The sequence below is a fragment of the Dunckerocampus dactyliophorus genome, chromosome 21, assembly GCF_027744805.1.
Source record: "Dunckerocampus dactyliophorus isolate RoL2022-P2 chromosome 21, RoL_Ddac_1.1, whole genome shotgun sequence".
Lineage (NCBI taxonomy): Eukaryota > Metazoa > Chordata > Actinopteri > Syngnathiformes > Syngnathidae > Dunckerocampus > Dunckerocampus dactyliophorus.
Genome location: NC_072839.1, coordinates 8,216,465 through 8,236,352, shown reverse-complemented (window position 1 = coordinate 8,236,352; position 19,888 = coordinate 8,216,465).

The window sequence follows — 19,888 nt, the reverse complement described above, 5'->3', positions numbered from 1 at the left end:
CATTCCCATGCAGGGGGTGAGAAGCTACACCACATATATGAGATTCAGGCCTCTAGCACGTTCTGCTGGCTTGCAATCACTAAATCTAACAGTTATTGCTTAAAAAGTTAATTCAGACCGAATAGAGTGCAATTGTGAACATTGCCCACAACTGCCCTACAATGAACCACATATGCACCAAACCACCTAAAAAGTGCTTTAAACAGCTTGTCAGGCCGAATGAGTTACTTTTTCTCATTTTGCCTGTAACTGCCCAGCAGTACATCCCAGCATCACCAAACCACATTCACATGCAGGGGGTGAGAAGCTACACCACATATATGAGATTCAGGCCTCTAGCACGTTCTGCTGGCTTGCAATCACTAAATCTAACAGTTATTGCTTAAAAAGGCGTTTCAGGCCGAATAGAGTGCAATTGTGAACATTGCCCACAACTGCCCTACAATGAACCACATATGCACCAAACCACCTAAAAAGTGCTTTAAACAGCTTGTCAGGCCGAATGAGTTACTTTTTCTCATTTTGCCTGTAACTGCCCAGCAGTACATCCCAGCATCACCAAACCACATTCACATGCAGGGGGTGAGAAGCTACACCACATATATGAGATTCAGGCCTCTAGCACGTTCTGCTGGCTTGCAATCACTAAATCTAACAGTTATTGCTTAAAAAGGCGTTTCAGGCCGAATAGAGTGCAATTGTGAACATTGCCCACAACTGCCCTACAATGAACCACATATGCACCAAACCACCTAAAAAGTGCTTTAAACAGCTTGTCAGGCCGAATGAGTTACTTTTTCTCATTTTGCCTGTAACTGCCCAGCAGTACATCCCAGCATCACCAAACCACATTCACATGCAGGGGGTGAGAAGCTACACCACATATATGAGATTCAGGCCTCTAGCACGTTCTGCTGGCTTGCAATCACTAAATCTAACAGTTATTGCTTAAAAAGGCGTTTCAGGCCGAATAGAGTGCAATTGTGAACATTGCCCACAACTGCCCTACAATGAACCACATATGCACCAAACCACCTAAAAAGTGCTTTAAACAGCTTGTCAGGCCGAATGAGTTACTTTTTCTCATTTTGCCTGTAACTGCCCAGCAGTACATCCCAGCATCACCAAACCACATTCACATGCAGGGGGTGAGAAGCTACACCACATATATGAGATTCAGGCCTCTAGCACGTTCTGCTGGCTTGCAATCACTAAATCTAACAGTTATTGCTTAAAAAGTTAATTCAGACCGAATAGAGTGCAATTGTGAACATTGCCCACAACTGCCCTACAATGAACCACATATGCACCAAACCACCTAAAAAGTGCTTTAAACAGCTTGTCAGGCCGAATGAGTTACTTTTTCTCATTTTGCCTGTAACTGCCCAGCAGTACATCCCAGCATCACCAAACCACATTCACATGCAGGGGGTGAGAAGCTACACCACATATATGAGATTCAGGCCTCTAGCACGTTCTGCTGGCTTGCAATCACTAAATCTAACAGTTATTGCTTAAAAAGGCGTTTCAGGCCGAATAGAGTGCAATTGTGAACATTGCCCACAACTGCCCTACAATGAACCACATATGCACCAAACCACCTAAAAAGTGCTTTAAACAGCTTGTCAGGCCGAATGAGTTACTTTTTCTCATTTTGCCTGTAACTGCCCAGCAGTACATCCCAGCATCACCAAACCACATTCCCATGCAGGGGGTGAGAAGCTACACCACATATATGAGATTCAGGCCTCTAGCACGTTCTGCTGGCTTGCAATCACTAAATCTAACAGTTATTGCTTAAAAAGTTAATTCAGACCGAATAGAGTGCAATTGTGAACATTGCCCACAACTGCCCTACAATGAACCACATATGCACCAAACCACCTAAAAAGTGCTTTAAACAGCTTGTCAGGCCGAATGAGTTACTTTTTCTCATTTTGCCTGTAACTGCCCAGCAGTACATCCCAGCATCACCAAACCACATTCACATGCAGGGGGTGAGAAGCTACACCACATATATGAGATTCAGGCCTCTAGCACGTTCTGCTGGCTTGCAATCACTAAATCTAACAGTTATTGCTTAAAAAGTTAATTCAGGCCGAATAGAGTGCAATTGTGAACATTGCCCACAACTGCCCTACAATGAACCACATATGCACCAAACCACCTAAAAAGTGCTTTAAACAGCTTGTCAGGCCGAATGAGTTATTTTTCTCATTTTGCCTCTAACTGCCCAGCAGTACATCCCAGCATCACCAAACCACATTCACATGCAGGGGGTGAGAAGCTACACCACATATATGAGATTCAGGCCTCTAGCACGTTCTGCTGGCTTGCAATCACTAAATCTAACAGTTATTGCTTAAAAAGGCGTTTCAGGCCGAATAGAGTGCAATTGTGAACATTGCCCACAACTGCCCTACAATGAACCACATATGCACCAAACCACCTAAAAAGTGCTTTAAACAGCTTGTCAGGCCGAATGAGTTACTTTTTCTCATTTTGCCTGTAACTGCCCAGCAGTACATCCCAGCATCACCAAACCACATTCACATGCAGGGGGTGAGAAGCTACACCACATATATGAGATTCAGGCCTCTAGCACGTTCTGCTGGCTTGCAATCACTAAATCTAACAGTTATTGCTTAAAAAGGCGTTTCAGGCCGAATAGAGTGCAATTGTGAACATTGCCCACAACTGCCCTACAATGAACCACATATGCACCAAACCACCTAAAAAGTGCTTTAAACAGCTTGTCAGGCCGAATGAGTTACTTTTTCTCATTTTGCCTGTAACTGCCCAGCAGTACATCCCAGCATCACCAAACCACATTCACATGCAGGGGGTGAGAAGCTACACCACATATATGAGATTCAGGCCTCTAGCACGTTCTGCTGGCTTGCAATCACTAAATCTAACAGTTATTGCTTAAAAAGGCGTTTCAGGCCGAATAGAGTGCAATTGTGAACATTGCCCACAACTGCCCTACAATGAACCACATATGCACCAAACCACCTAAAAAGTGCTTTAAACAGCTTGTCAGGCCGAATGAGTTACTTTTTCTCATTTTGCCTGTAACTGCCCAGCAGTACATCCCAGCATCACCAAACCACATTCCCATGCAGGGGGTGAGAAGCTACACCACATATATGAGATTCAGGCCTCTAGCACGTTCTGCTGGCTTGCAATCACTAAATCTAACAGTTATTGCTTAAAAAGTTAATTCAGACCGAATAGAGTGCAATTGTGAACATTGCCCACAACTGCCCTACAATGAACCACATATGCACCAAACCACCTAAAAAGTGCTTTAAACAGCTTGTCAGGCCGAATGAGTTACTTTTTCTCATTTTGCCTGTAACTGCCCAGCAGTACATCCCAGCATCACCAAACCACATTCACATGCAGGGGGTGAGAAGCTACACCACATATATGAGATTCAGGCCTCTAGCACGTTCTGCTGGCTTGCAATCACTAAATCTAACAGTTATTGCTTAAAAAGGCGTTTCAGGCCGAATAGAGTGCAATTGTGAACATTGCCCACAACTGCCCTACAATGAACCACATATGCACCAAACCACCTAAAAAGTGCTTTAAACAGCTTGTCAGGCCGAATGAGTTACTTTTTCTCATTTTGCCTGTAACTGCCCAGCAGTACATCCCAGCATCACCAAACCACATTCCCATGCAGGGGGTGAGAAGCTACACCACATATATGAGATTCAGGCCTCTAGCACGTTCTGCTGGCTTGCAATCACTAAATCTAACAGTTATTGCTTAAAAAGTTAATTCAGACCGAATAGAGTGCAATTGTGAACATTGCCCACAACTGCCCTACAATGAACCACATATGCACCAAACCACCTAAAAAGTGCTTTAAACAGCTTGTCAGGCCGAATGAGTTACTTTTTCTCATTTTGCCTGTAACTGCCCAGCAGTACATCCCAGCATCACCAAACCACATTCACATGCAGGGGGTGAGAAGCTACACCACATATATGAGATTCAGGCCTCTAGCACGTTCTGCTGGCTTGCAATCACTAAATCTAACAGTTATTGCTTAAAAAGTTAATTCAGACCGAATAGAGTGCAATTGTGAACATTGCCCACAACTGCCCTACAATGAACCACATATGCACCAAACCACCTAAAAAGTGCTTTAAACAGCTTGTCAGGCCGAATGAGTTACTTTTTCTCATTTTGCCTGTAACTGCCCAGCAGTACATCCCAGCATCACCAAACCACATTCACATGCAGGGGGTGAGAAGCTACACCACATATATGAGATTCAGGCCTCTAGCACGTTCTGCTGGCTTGCAATCACTAAATCTAACAGTTATTGCTTAAAAAGGCGTTTCAGGCCGAATAGAGTGCAATTGTGAACATTGCCCACAACTGCCCTACAATGAACCACATATGCACCAAACCACCTAAAAAGTGCTTTAAACAGCTTGTCAGGCCGAATGAGTTACTTTTTCTCATTTTGCCTGTAACTGCCCAGCAGTACATCCCAGCATCACCAAACCACATTCCCATGCAGGGGGTGAGAAGCTACACCACATATATGAGATTCAGGCCTCTAGCACGTTCTGCTGGCTTGCAATCACTAAATCTAACAGTTATTGCTTAAAAAGGCGTTTCAGGCCGAATAGAGTGCAATTGTGAACATTGCCCACAACTGCCCTACAATGAACCACATATGCACCAAACCACCTAAAAAGTGCTTTAAACAGCTTGTCAGGCCGAATGAGTTACTTTTTCTCATTTTGCCTGTAACTGCCCAGCAGTACATCCCAGCATCACCAAACCACATTCACATGCAGGGGGTGAGAAGCTACACCACATATATGAGATTCAGGCCTCTAGCACGTTCTGCTGGCTTGCAATCACTAAATCTAACAGTTATTGCTTAAAAAGGCGTTTCAGGCCGAATAGAGTGCAATTGTGAACATTGCCCACAACTGCCCTACAATGAACCACATATGCACCAAACCACCTAAAAAGTGCTTTAAACAGCTTGTCAGGCCGAATGAGTTACTTTTTCTCATTTTGCCTGTAACTGCCCAGCAGTACATCCCAGCATCACCAAACCACATTCACATGCAGGGGGTGAGAAGCTACACCACATATATGAGATTCAGGCCTCTAGCACGTTCTGCTGGCTTGCAATCACTAAATCTAACAGTTATTGCTTAAAAAGGCGTTTCAGGCCGAATAGAGTGCAATTGTGAACATTGCCCACAACTGCCCTACAATGAACCACATATGCACCAAACCACCTAAAAAGTGCTTTAAACAGCTTGTCAGGCCGAATGAGTTACTTTTTCTCATTTTGCCTGTAACTGCCCAGCAGTACATCCCAGCATCACCAAACCACATTCACATGCAGGGGGTGAGAAGCTACACCACATATATGAGATTCAGGCCTCTAGCACGTTCTGCTGGCTTGCAATCACTAAATCTAACAGTTATTGCTTAAAAAGGCGTTTCAGGCCGAATAGAGTGCAATTGTGAACATTGCCCACAACTGCCCTACAATGAACCACATATGCACCAAACCACCTAAAAAGTGCTTTAAACAGCTTGTCAGGCCGAATGAGTTACTTTTTCTCATTTTGCCTGTAACTGCCCAGCAGTACATCCCAGCATCACCAAACCACATTCCCATGCAGGGGGTGAGAAGCTACACCACATATATGAGATTCAGGCCTCTAGCACGTTCTGCTGGCTTGCAATCACTAAATCTAACAGTTATTGCTTAAAAAGTTAATTCAGACCGAATAGAGTGCAATTGTGAACATTGCCCACAACTGCCCTACAATGAACCACATATGCACCAAACCACCTAAAAAGTGCTTTAAACAGCTTGTCAGGCCGAATGAGTTACTTTTTCTCATTTTGCCTGTAACTGCCCAGCAGTACATCCCAGCATCACCAAACCACATTCACATGCAGGGGGTGAGAAGCTACACCACATATATGAGATTCAGGCCTCTAGCACGTTCTGCTGGCTTGCAATCACTAAATCTAACAGTTATTGCTTAAAAAGGCGTTTCAGGCCGAATAGAGTGCAATTGTGAACATTGCCCACAACTGCCCTACAATGAACCACATATGCACCAAACCACCTAAAAAGTGCTTTAAACAGCTTGTCAGGCCGAATGAGTTACTTTTTCTCATTTTGCCTGTAACTGCCCAGCAGTACATCCCAGCATCACCAAACCACATTCCCATGCAGGGGGTGAGAAGCTACACCACATATATGAGATTCAGGCCTCTAGCACGTTCTGCTGGCTTGCAATCACTAAATCTAACAGTTATTGCTTAAAAAGTTAATTCAGACCGAATAGAGTGCAATTGTGAACATTGCCCACAACTGCCCTACAATGAACCACATATGCACCAAACCACCTAAAAAGTGCTTTAAACAGCTTGTCAGGCCGAATGAGTTACTTTTTCTCATTTTGCCTGTAACTGCCCAGCAGTACATCCCAGCATCACCAAACCACATTCACATGCAGGGGGTGAGAAGCTACACCACATATATGAGATTCAGGCCTCTAGCACGTTCTGCTGGCTTGCAATCACTAAATCTAACAGTTATTGCTTAAAAAGTTAATTCAGACCGAATAGAGTGCAATTGTGAACATTGCCCACAACTGCCCTACAATGAACCACATATGCACCAAACCACCTAAAAAGTGCTTTAAACAGCTTGTCAGGCCGAATGAGTTACTTTTTCTCATTTTGCCTGTAACTGCCCAGCAGTACATCCCAGCATCACCAAACCACATTCACATGCAGGGGGTGAGAAGCTACACCACATATATGAGATTCAGGCCTCTAGCACGTTCTGCTGGCTTGCAATCACTAAATCTAACAGTTATTGCTTAAAAAGGCGTTTCAGGCCGAATAGAGTGCAATTGTGAACATTGCCCACAACTGCCCTACAATGAACCACATATGCACCAAACCACCTAAAAAGTGCTTTAAACAGCTTGTCAGGCCGAATGAGTTACTTTTTCTCATTTTGCCTGTAACTGCCCAGCAGTACATCCCAGCATCACCAAACCACATTCCCATGCAGGGGGTGAGAAGCTACACCACATATATGAGATTCAGGCCTCTAGCACGTTCTGCTGGCTTGCAATCACTAAATCTAACAGTTATTGCTTAAAAAGTTAATTCAGACCGAATAGAGTGCAATTGTGAACATTGCCCACAACTGCCCTACAATGAACCACATATGCACCAAACCACCTAAAAAGTGCTTTAAACAGCTTGTCAGGCCGAATGAGTTACTTTTTCTCATTTTGCCTGTAACTGCCCAGCAGTACATCCCAGCATCACCAAACCACATTCACATGCAGGGGGTGAGAAGCTACACCACATATATGAGATTCAGGCCTCTAGCACGTTCTGCTGGCTTGCAATCACTAAATCTAACAGTTATTGCTTAAAAAGTTAATTCAGGCCGAATAGAGTGCAATTGTGAACATTGCCCACAACTGCCCTACAATGAACCACATATGCACCAAACCACCTAAAAAGTGCTTTAAACAGCTTGTCAGGCCGAATGAGTTACTTTTTCTCATTTTGCCTGTAACTGCCCAGCAGTACATCCCAGCATCACCAAACCACATTCACATGCAGGGGGTGAGAAGCTACACCACATATATGAGATTCAGGCCTCTAGCACGTTCTGCTGGCTTGCAATCACTAAATCTAACAGTTATTGCTTAAAAAGGCGTTTCAGGCCGAATAGAGTGCAATTGTGAACATTGCCCACAACTGCCCTACAATGAACCACATATGCACCAAACCACCTAAAAAGTGCTTTAAACAGCTTGTCAGGCCGAATGAGTTACTTTTTCTCATTTTGCCTGTAACTGCCCAGCAGTACATCCCAGCATCACCAAACCACATTCCCATGCAGGGGGTGAGAAGCTACACCACATATATGAGATTCAGGCCTCTAGCACGTTCTGCTGGCTTGCAATCACTAAATCTAACAGTTATTGCTTAAAAAGGCGTTTCAGGCCGAATAGAGTGCAATTGTGAACATTGCCCACAACTGCCCTACAATGAACCACATATGCACCAAACCACCTAAAAAGTGCTTTAAACAGCTTGTCAGGCCGAATGAGTTACTTTTTCTCATTTTGCCTGTAACTGCCCAGCAGTACATCCCAGCATCACCAAACCACATTCCCATGCAGGGGGTTGAGAAGCTACACCACATATATGAGATTCAGGCCTCTAGCACGTTCTGCTGGCTTGCAATCACTAAATCTAACAGTTATTGCTTAAAAAGTTAATTCAGACCGAATAGAGTGCAATTGTGAACATTGCCCACAACTGCCCTACAATGAACCACATATGCACCAAACCACCTAAAAAGTGCTTTAAACAGCTTGTCAGGCCGAATGAGTTACTTTTTCTCATTTTGCCTGTAACTGCCCAGCAGTACATCCCAGCATCACCAAACCACATTCACATGCAGGGGGTGAGAAGCTACACCACATATATGAGATTCAGGCCTCTAGCACGTTCTGCTGGCTTGCAATCACTAAATCTAACAGTTATTGCTTAAAAAGGCGTTTCAGGCCGAATAGAGTGCAATTGTGAACATTGCCCACAACTGCCCTACAATGAACCACATATGCACCAAACCACCTAAAAAGTGCTTTAAACAGCTTGTCAGGCCGAATGAGTTACTTTTTCTCATTTTGCCTGTAACTGCCCAGCAGTACATCCCAGCATCACCAAACCACATTCCCATGCAGGGGGTTGAGAAGCTACACCACATATATGAGATTCAGGCCTCTAGCACGTTCTGCTGGCTTGCAATCACTAAATCTAACAGTTATTGCTTAAAAAGTTAATTCAGACCGAATAGAGTGCAATTGTGAACATTGCCCACAACTGCCCTACAATGAACCACATATGCACCAAACCACCTAAAAAGTGCTTTAAACAGCTTGTCAGGCCGAATGAGTTATTTTTCTCATTTTGCCTGTAACTGCCCAGCAGTACATCCCAGCATCACCAAACCACATTCCCATGCAGGGGGTGAGAAGCTACACCACATATATGAGATTCAGGCCTCTAGCACGTTCTGCTGGCTTGCAATCACTAAATCTAACAGTTATTGCTTAAAAAGTTAATTCAGACCGAATAGAGTGCAATTGTGAACATTGCCCACAACTGCCCTACAATGAACCACATATGCACCAAACCACCTAAAAAGTGCTTTAAACAGCTTGTCAGGCCGAATGAGTTACTTTTTCTCATTTTGCCTGTAACTGCCCAGCAGTACATCCCAGCATCACCAAACCACATTCACATGCAGGGGGTGAGAAGCTACACCACATATATGAGATTCAGGCCTCTAGCACGTTCTGCTGGCTTGCAATCACTAAATCTAACAGTTATTGCTTAAAAAGGCGTTTCAGGCCGAATAGAGTGCAATTGTGAACATTGCCCACAACTGCCCTACAATGAACCACATATGCACCAAACCACCTAAAAAGTGCTTTAAACAGCTTGTCAGGCCGAATGAGTTACTTTTTCTCATTTTGCCTGTAACTGCCCAGCAGTACATCCCAGCATCACCAAACCACATTCACATGCAGGGGGTGAGAAGCTACACCACATATATGAGATTCAGGCCTCTAGCACGTTCTGCTGGCTTGCAATCACTAAATCTAACAGTTATTGCTTAAAAAGGCGTTTCAGGCCGAATAGAGTGCAATTGTGAACATTGCCCACAACTGCCCTACAATGAACCACATATGCACCAAACCACCTAAAAAGTGCTTTAAACAGCTTGTCAGGCCGAATGAGTTACTTTTTCTCATTTTGCCTGTAACTGCCCAGCAGTACATCCCAGCATCACCAAACCACATTCACATGCAGGGGGTGAGAAGCTACACCACATATATGAGATTCAGGCCTCTAGCACGTTCTGCTGGCTTGCAATCACTAAATCTAACAGTTATTGCTTAAAAAGGCGTTTCAGGCCGAATAGAGTGCAATTGTGAACATTGCCCACAACTGCCCTACAATGAACCACATATGCACCAAACCACCTAAAAAGTGCTTTAAACAGCTTGTCAGGCCGAATGAGTTACTTTTTCTCATTTTGCCTGTAACTGCCCAGCAGTACATCCCAGCATCACCAAACCACATTCACATGCAGGGGGTGAGAAGCTACACCACATATATGAGATTCAGGCCTCTAGCACGTTCTGCTGGCTTGCAATCACTAAATCTAACAGTTATTGCTTAAAAAGGCGTTTCAGGCCGAATAGAGTGCAATTGTGAACATTGCCCACAACTGCCCTACAATGAACCACATATGCACCAAACCACCTAAAAAGTGCTTTAAACAGCTTGTCAGGCCGAATGAGTTACTTTTTCTCATTTTGCCTGTAACTGCCCAGCAGTACATCCCAGCATCACCAAACCACATTCACATGCAGGGGGTGAGAAGCTACACCACATATATGAGATTCAGGCCTCTAGCACGTTCTGCTGGCTTGCAATCACTAAATCTAACAGTTATTGCTTAAAAAGGCGTTTCAGGCCGAATAGAGTGCAATTGTGAACATTGCCCACAACTGCCCTACAATGAACCACATATGCACCAAACCACCTAAAAAGTGCTTTAAACAGCTTGTCAGGCCGAATGAGTTACTTTTTCTCATTTTGCCTGTAACTGCCCAGCAGTACATCCCAGCATCACCAAACCACATTCACATGCAGGGGGTGAGAAGCTACACCACATATATGAGATTCAGGCCTCTAGCACGTTCTGCTGGCTTGCAATCACTAAATCTAACAGTTATTGCTTAAAAAGGCGTTTCAGGCCGAATAGAGTGCAATTGTGAACATTGCCCACAACTGCCCTACAATGAACCACATATGCACCAAACCACCTAAAAAGTGCTTTAAACAGCTTGTCAGGCCGAATGAGTTACTTTTTCTCATTTTGCCTGTAACTGCCCAGCAGTACATCCCAGCATCACCAAACCACATTCACATGCAGGGGGTGAGAAGCTACACCACATATATGAGATTCAGGCCTCTAGCACGTTCTGCTGGCTTGCAATCACTAAATCTAACAGTTATTGCTTAAAAAGGCGTTTCAGGCCGAATAGAGTGCAATTGTGAACATTGCCCACAACTGCCCTACAATGAACCACATATGCACCAAACCACCTAAAAAGTGCTTTAAACAGCTTGTCAGGCCGAATGAGTTACTTTTTCTCATTTTGCCTGTAACTGCCCAGCAGTACATCCCAGCATCACCAAACCACATTCACATGCAGGGGGTGAGAAGCTACACCACATATATGAGATTCAGGCCTCTAGCACGTTCTGCTGGCTTGCAATCACTAAATCTAACAGTTATTGCTTAAAAAGGCGTTTCAGGCCGAATAGAGTGCAATTGTGAACATTGCCCACAACTGCCCTACAATGAACCACATATGCACCAAACCACCTAAAAAGTGCTTTAAACAGCTTGTCAGGCCGAATGAGTTACTTTTTCTCATTTTGCCTGTAACTGCCCAGCAGTACATCCCAGCATCACCAAACCACATTCCCATGCAGGGGGTTGAGAAGCTACACCACATATATGAGATTCAGGCCTCTAGCACGTTCTGCTGGCTTGCAATCACTAAATCTAACAGTTATTGCTTAAAAAGTTAATTCAGACCGAATAGAGTGCAATTGTGAACATTGCCCACAACTGCCCTACAATGAACCACATATGCACCAAACCACCTAAAAAGTGCTTTAAACAGCTTGTCAGGCCGAATGAGTTACTTTTTCTCATTTTGCCTGTAACTGCCCAGCAGTACATCCCAGCATCACCAAACCACATTCACATGCAGGGGGTGAGAAGCTACACCACATATATGAGATTCAGGCCTCTAGCACGTTCTGCTGGCTTGCAATCACTAAATCTAACAGTTATTGCTTAAAAAGGCGTTTCAGGCCGAATAGAGTGCAATTGTGAACATTGCCCACAACTGCCCTACAATGAACCACATATGCACCAAACCACCTAAAAAGTGCTTTAAACAGCTTGTCAGGCCGAATGAGTTATTTTTCTCATTTTGCCTGTAACTGCCCAGCAGTACATCCCAGCATCACCAAACCACATTCCCATGCAGGGGGTGAGAAGCTACACCACATATATGAGATTCAGGCCTCTAGCACGTTCTGCTGGCTTGCAATCACTAAATCTAACAGTTATTGCTTAAAAAGTTAATTCAGACCGAATAGAGTGCAATTGTGAACATTGCCCACAACTGCCCTACAATGAACCACATATGCACCAAACCACCTAAAAAGTGCTTTAAACAGCTTGTCAGGCCGAATGAGTTACTTTTTCTCATTTTGCCTGTAACTGCCCAGCAGTACATCCCAGCATCACCAAACCACATTCACATGCAGGGGGTGAGAAGCTACACCACATATATGAGATTCAGGCCTCTAGCACGTTCTGCTGGCTTGCAATCACTAAATCTAACAGTTATTGCTTAAAAAGGCGTTTCAGGCCGAATAGAGTGCAATTGTGAACATTGCCCACAACTGCCCTACAATGAACCACATATGCACCAAACCACCTAAAAAGTGCTTTAAACAGCTTGTCAGGCCGAATGAGTTACTTTTTCTCATTTTGCCTGTAACTGCCCAGCAGTACATCCCAGCATCACCAAACCACATTCACATGCAGGGGGTGAGAAGCTACACCACATATATGAGATTCAGGCCTCTAGCACGTTCTGCTGGCTTGCAATCACTAAATCTAACAGTTATTGCTTAAAAAGGCGTTTCAGGCCGAATAGAGTGCAATTGTGAACATTGCCCACAACTGCCCTACAATGAACCACATATGCACCAAACCACCTAAAAAGTGCTTTAAACAGCTTGTCAGGCCGAATGAGTTACTTTTTCTCATTTTGCCTGTAACTGCCCAGCAGTACATCCCAGCATCACCAAACCACATTCACATGCAGGGGGTGAGAAGCTACACCACATATATGAGATTCAGGCCTCTAGCACGTTCTGCTGGCTTGCAATCACTAAATCTAACAGTTATTGCTTAAAAAGGCGTTTCAGGCCGAATAGAGTGCAATTGTGAACATTGCCCACAACTGCCCTACAATGAACCACATATGCACCAAACCACCTAAAAAGTGCTTTAAACAGCTTGTCAGGCCGAATGAGTTACTTTTTCTCATTTTGCCTGTAACTGCCCAGCAGTACATCCCAGCATCACCAAACCACATTCACATGCAGGGGGTGAGAAGCTACACCACATATATGAGATTCAGGCCTCTAGCACGTTCTGCTGGCTTGCAATCACTAAATCTAACAGTTATTGCTTAAAAAGGCGTTTCAGGCCGAATAGAGTGCAATTGTGAACATTGCCCACAACTGCCCTACAATGAACCACATATGCACCAAACCACCTAAAAAGTGCTTTAAACAGCTTGTCAGGCCGAATGAGTTACTTTTTCTCATTTTGCCTGTAACTGCCCAGCAGTACATCCCAGCATCACCAAACCACATTCACATGCAGGGGGTGAGAAGCTACACCACATATATGAGATTCAGGCCTCTAGCACGTTCTGCTGGCTTGCAATCACTAAATCTAACAGTTATTGCTTAAAAAGGCGTTTCAGGCCGAATAGAGTGCAATTGTGAACATTGCCCACAACTGCCCTACAATGAACCACATATGCACCAAACCACCTAAAAAGTGCTTTAAACAGCTTGTCAGGCCGAATGAGTTACTTTTTCTCATTTTGCCTGTAACTGCCCAGCAGTACATCCCAGCATCACCAAACCACATTCACATGCAGGGGGTGAGAAGCTACACCACATATATGAGATTCAGGCCTCTAGCACGTTCTGCTGGCTTGCAATCACTAAATCTAACAGTTATTGCTTAAAAAGGCGTTTCAGGCCGAATAGAGTGCAATTGTGAACATTGCCCACAACTGCCCTACAATGAACCACATATGCACCAAACCACCTAAAAAGTGCTTTAAACAGCTTGTCAGGCCGAATGAGTTACTTTTTCTCATTTTGCCTGTAACTGCCCAGCAGTACATCCCAGCATCACCAAACCACATTCCCATGCAGGGGGTTGAGAAGCTACACCACATATATGAGATTCAGGCCTCTAGCACGTTCTGCTGGCTTGCAATCACTAAATCTAACAGTTATTGCTTAAAAAGTTAATTCAGACCGAATAGAGTGCAATTGTGAACATTGCCCACAACTGCCCTACAATGAACCACATATGCACCAAACCACCTAAAAAGTGCTTTAAACAGCTTGTCAGGCCGAATGAGTTACTTTTTCTCATTTTGCCTGTAACTGCCCAGCAGTACATCCCAGCATCACCAAACCACATTCACATGCAGGGGGTGAGAAGCTACACCACATATATGAGATTCAGGCCTCTAGCACGTTCTGCTGGCTTGCAATCACTAAATCTAACAGTTATTGCTTAAAAAGGCGTTTCAGGCCGAATAGAGTGCAATTGTGAACATTGCCCACAACTGCCCTACAATGAACCACATATGCACCAAACCACCTAAAAAGTGCTTTAAACAGCTTGTCAGGCCGAATGAGTTATTTTTCTCATTTTGCCTGTAACTGCCCAGCAGTACATCCCAGCATCACCAAACCACATTCCCATGCAGGGGGTGAGAAGCTACACCACATATATGAGATTCAGGCCTCTAGCACGTTCTGCTGGCTTGCAATCACTAAATCTAACAGTTATTGCTTAAAAAGTTAATTCAGACCGAATAGAGTGCAATTGTGAACATTGCCCACAACTGCCCTACAATGAACCACATATGCACCAAACCACCTAAAAAGTGCTTTAAACAGCTTGTCAGGCCGAATGAGTTACTTTTTCTCATTTTGCCTGTAACTGCCCAGCAGTACATCCCAGCATCACCAAACCACATTCACATGCAGGGGGTGAGAAGCTACACCACATATATGAGATTCAGGCCTCTAGCACGTTCTGCTGGCTTGCAATCACTAAATCTAACAGTTATTGCTTAAAAAGGCGTTTCAGGCCGAATAGAGTGCAATTGTGAACATTGCCCACAACTGCCCTACAATGAACCACATATGCACCAAACCACCTAAAAAGTGCTTTAAACAGCTTGTCAGGCCGAATGAGTTACTTTTTCTCATTTTGCCTGTAACTGCCCAGCAGTACATCCCAGCATCACCAAACCACATTCACATGCAGGGGGTGAGAAGCTACACCACATATATGAGATTCAGGCCTCTAGCACGTTCTGCTGGCTTGCAATCACTAAATCTAACAGTTATTGCTTAAAAAGGCGTTTCAGGCCGAATAGAGTGCAATTGTGAACATTGCCCACAACTGCCCTACAATGAACCACATATGCACCAAACCACCTAAAAAGTGCTTTAAACAGCTTGTCAGGCCGAATGAGTTACTTTTTCTCATTTTGCCTGTAACTGCCCAGCAGTACATCCCAGCATCACCAAACCACATTCACATGCAGGGGGTGAGAAGCTACACCACATATATGAGATTCAGGCCTCTAGCACGTTCTGCTGGCTTGCAATCACTAAATCTAACAGTTATTGCTTAAAAAGGCGTTTCAGGCCGAATAGAGTGCAATTGTGAACATTGCCCACAACTGCCCTACAATGAACCACATATGCACCAAACCACCTAAAAAGTGCTTTAAACAGCTTGTCAGGCCGAATGAGTTACTTTTTCTCATTTTGCCTGTAACTGCCCAGCAGTACATCCCAGCATCACCAAACCACATTCACATGCAGGGGGTGAGAAGCTACACCACATATATGAGATTCAGGCCTCTAGCACGTTCTGCTGGCTTGCAATCACTAAATCTAACAGTTATTGCTTAAAAAGGCGTTTCAGGCCGAATAGAGTGCAATTGTGAACATTGCCCACAACTGCCCTACAATGAACCACATATGCACCAAACCACCTAAAAAGTGCTTTAAACAGCTTGTCAGGCCGAATGAGTTACTTTTTCTCATTTTGCCTGTAACTGCCCAGCAGTACATCCCAGCATCACCAAACCACATTCACATGCAGGGGGTGAGAAGCTACACCACATATATGAGATTCAGGCCTCTAGCACGTTCTGCTGGCTTGCAATCACTAAATCTAACAGTTATTGCTTAAAAAGGCGTTTCAGGCCGAATAGAGTGCAATTGTGAACATTGCCCACAACTGCCCTACAATGAACCACATATGCACCAAACCACCTAAAAAGTGCTTTAAACAGCTTGTCAGGCCGAATGAGTTACTTTTTCTCATTTTGCCTGTAACTGCCCAGCAGTACATCCCAGCATCACCAAACCACATTCACATGCAGGGGGTGAGAAGCTACACCACATATATGAGATTCAGGCCTCTAGCACGTTCTGCTGGCTTGCAATCACTAAATCTAACAGTTATTGCTTAAAAAGGCGTTTCAGGCCGAATAGAGTGCAATTGTGAACATTGCCCACAACTGCCCTACAATGAACCACATATGCACCAAACCACCTAAAAAGTGCTTTAAACAGCTTGTCAGGCCGAATGAGTTACTTTTTCTCATTTTGCCTGTAACTGCCCAGCAGTACATCCCAGCATCACCAAACCACATTCACATGCAGGGGGTGAGAAGCTACACCACATATATGAGATTCAGGCCTCTAGCACGTTCTGCTGGCTTGCAATCACTAAATCTAACAGTTATTGCTTAAAAAGGCGTTTCAGGCCGAATAGAGTGCAATTGTGAACATTGCCCACAACTGCCCTACAATGAACCACATATGCACCAAACCACCTAAAAAGTGCTTTAAACAGCTTGTCAGGCCGAATGAGTTACTTTTTCTCATTTTGCCTGTAACTGCCCAGCAGTACATCCCAGCATCACCAAACCACATTCACATGCAGGGGGTGAGAAGCTACACCACATATATGAGATTCAGGCCTCTAGCACGTTCTGCTGGCTTGCAATCACTAAATCTAACAGTTATTGCTTAAAAAGGCGTTTCAGGCCGAATAGAGTGCAATTGTGAACATTGCCCACAACTGCCCTACAATGAACCACATATGCACCAAACCACCTAAAAAGTGCATTAAACAGCTTGTCAGGCCGAATGAGTTACTTTTTCTCATTTTGCCTGTAACTGCCCAGCAGTACATCCCAGCATCACCAAACCACATTCCCATGCAGGGGGTTGAGAAGCTACACCACATATATGAGATTCAGGCCTCTAGCACGTTCTGCTGGCTTGCAATCACTAAATCTAACAGTTATTGCTTAAAAAGTTAATTCAGACCGAATAGAGTGCAATTGTGAACATTGCCCACAACTGCCCTACAATGAACCACATATGCACCAAACCACCTAAAAAGTGCTTTAAACAGCTTGTCAGGCCGAATGAGTTACTTTTTCTCATTTTGCCTGTAACTGCCCAGCAGTACATCCCAGCATCACCAAACCACATTCACATGCAGGGGGTGAGAAGCTACACCACATATATGAGATTCAGGCCTCTAGCACGTTCTGCTGGCTTGCAATCACTAAATCTAACAGTTATTGCTTAAAAAGGCGTTTCAGGCCGAATAGAGTGCAATTGTGAACATTGCCCACAACTGCCCTACAATGAACCACATATGCACCAAACCACCTAAAAAGTGCTTTAAACAGCTTGTCAGGCCGAATGAGTTACTTTTTCTCATTTTGCCTGTAACTGCCCAGCAGTACATCCCAGCATCACCAAACCACATTCACATGCAGGGGGTGAGAAGCTACACCACATATATGAGATTCAGGCCTCTAGCACGTTCTGCTGGCTTGCAATCACTAAATCTAACAGTTATTGCTTAAAAAGGCGTTTCAGGCCGAATAGAGTGCAATTGTGAACATTGCCCACAACTGCCCTACAATGAACCACATATGCACCAAACCACCTAAAAAGTGCTTTAAACAGCTTGTCAGGCCGAATGAGTTATTTTTCTCATTTTGCCTGTAACTGCCCAGCAGTACATCCCAGCATCACCAAACCACATTCCCATGCAGGGGGTGAGAAGCTACACCACATATATGAGATTCAGGCCTCTAGCACGTTCTGCTGGCTTGCAATCACTAAATCTAACAGTTATTGCTTAAAAAGTTAATTCAGACCGAATAGAGTGCAATTGTGAACATTGCCCACAACTGCCCTACAATGAACCACATATGCACCAAACCACCTAAAAAGTGCTTTAAACAGCTTGTCAGGCCGAATGAGTTACTTTTTCTCATTTTGCCTGTAACTGCCCAGCAGTACATCCCAGCATCACCAAACCACATTCACATGCAGGGGGTGAGAAGCTACACCACATATATGAGATTCAGGCCTCTAGCACGTTCTGCTGGCTTGCAATCACTAAATCTAACAGTTATTGCTTAAAAAGGCGTTTCAGGCCGAATAGAGTGCAATTGTGAACATTGCCCACAACTGCCCTACAATGAACCACATATGCACCAAACCACCTAAAAAGTGCTTTAAACAGCTTGTCAGGCCGAATGAGTTACTTTTTCTCATTTTGCCTGTAACTGCCCAGCAGTACATCCCAGCATCACCAAACCACATTCACATGCAGGGGGTGAGAAGCTACACCACATATATGAGATTCAGGCCTCTAGCACGTTCTGCTGGCTTGCAATCACTAAATCTAACAGTTATTGCTTAAAAAGGCGTTTCAGGCCGAATAGAGTGCAATTGTGAACATTGCCCACAACTGCCCTACAATGAACCACATATGCACCAAACCACCTAAAAAGTGCTTTAAACAGCTTGTCAGGCCGAATGAGTTACTTTTTCTCATTTTGCCTGTAACTGCCCAGCAGTACATCCCAGCATCACCAAACCACATTCACATGCAGGGGGTGAGAAGCTACACCACATATATGAGATTCAGGCCTCTAGCACGTTCTGCTGGCTTGCAATCACTAAATCTAACAGTTATTGCTTAAAAAGGCGTTTCAGGCCGAATAGAGTGCAATTGTGAACATTGCCCACAACTGCCCTACAATGAACCACATATGCACCAAACCACCTAAAAAGTGCTTTAAACAGCTTGTCAGGCCGAATGAGTTATTTTTCTCATTTTGCCTGTAACTGCCCAGCAGTACATCCCAGCATCACCAAACCACATTCCCATGCAGGGGGTGAGAAGCTACACCACATATATGAGATTCAGGCCTCTAGCACGTTCTGCTGGCTTGCAATCACTAAATCTAACAGTTATTGCTTAAAAAGTTAATTCAGACCGAATAGAGTGCAATTGTGAACATTGCCCACAACTGCCCTACAATGAACCACATATGCACCAAACCACCTAAAAAGTGCTTTAAACAGCTTGTCAGGCCGAATGAGTTACTTTTTCTCATTTTGCCTGTAACTGCCCAGCAGTACATCCCAGCATCACCAAACCACATTCACATGCAGGGGGTGAGAAGCTACACCACATATATGAGATTCAGGCCTCTAGCACGTTCTGCTGGCTTGCAATCACTAAATCTAACAGTTATTGCTTAAAAAGGCGTTTCAGGCCGAATAGAGTGCAATTGTGAACATTGCCCACAACTGCCCTACAATGAACCACATATGCACCAAACCACCTAAAAAGTGCTTTAAACAGCTTGTCAGGCCGAATGAGTTACTTTTTCTCATTTTGCCTGTAACTGCCCAGCAGTACATCCCAGCATCACCAAACCACATTCACATGCAGGGGGTGAGAAGCTACACCACATATATGAGATTCAGGCCTCTAGCACGTTCTGCTGGCTTGCAATCA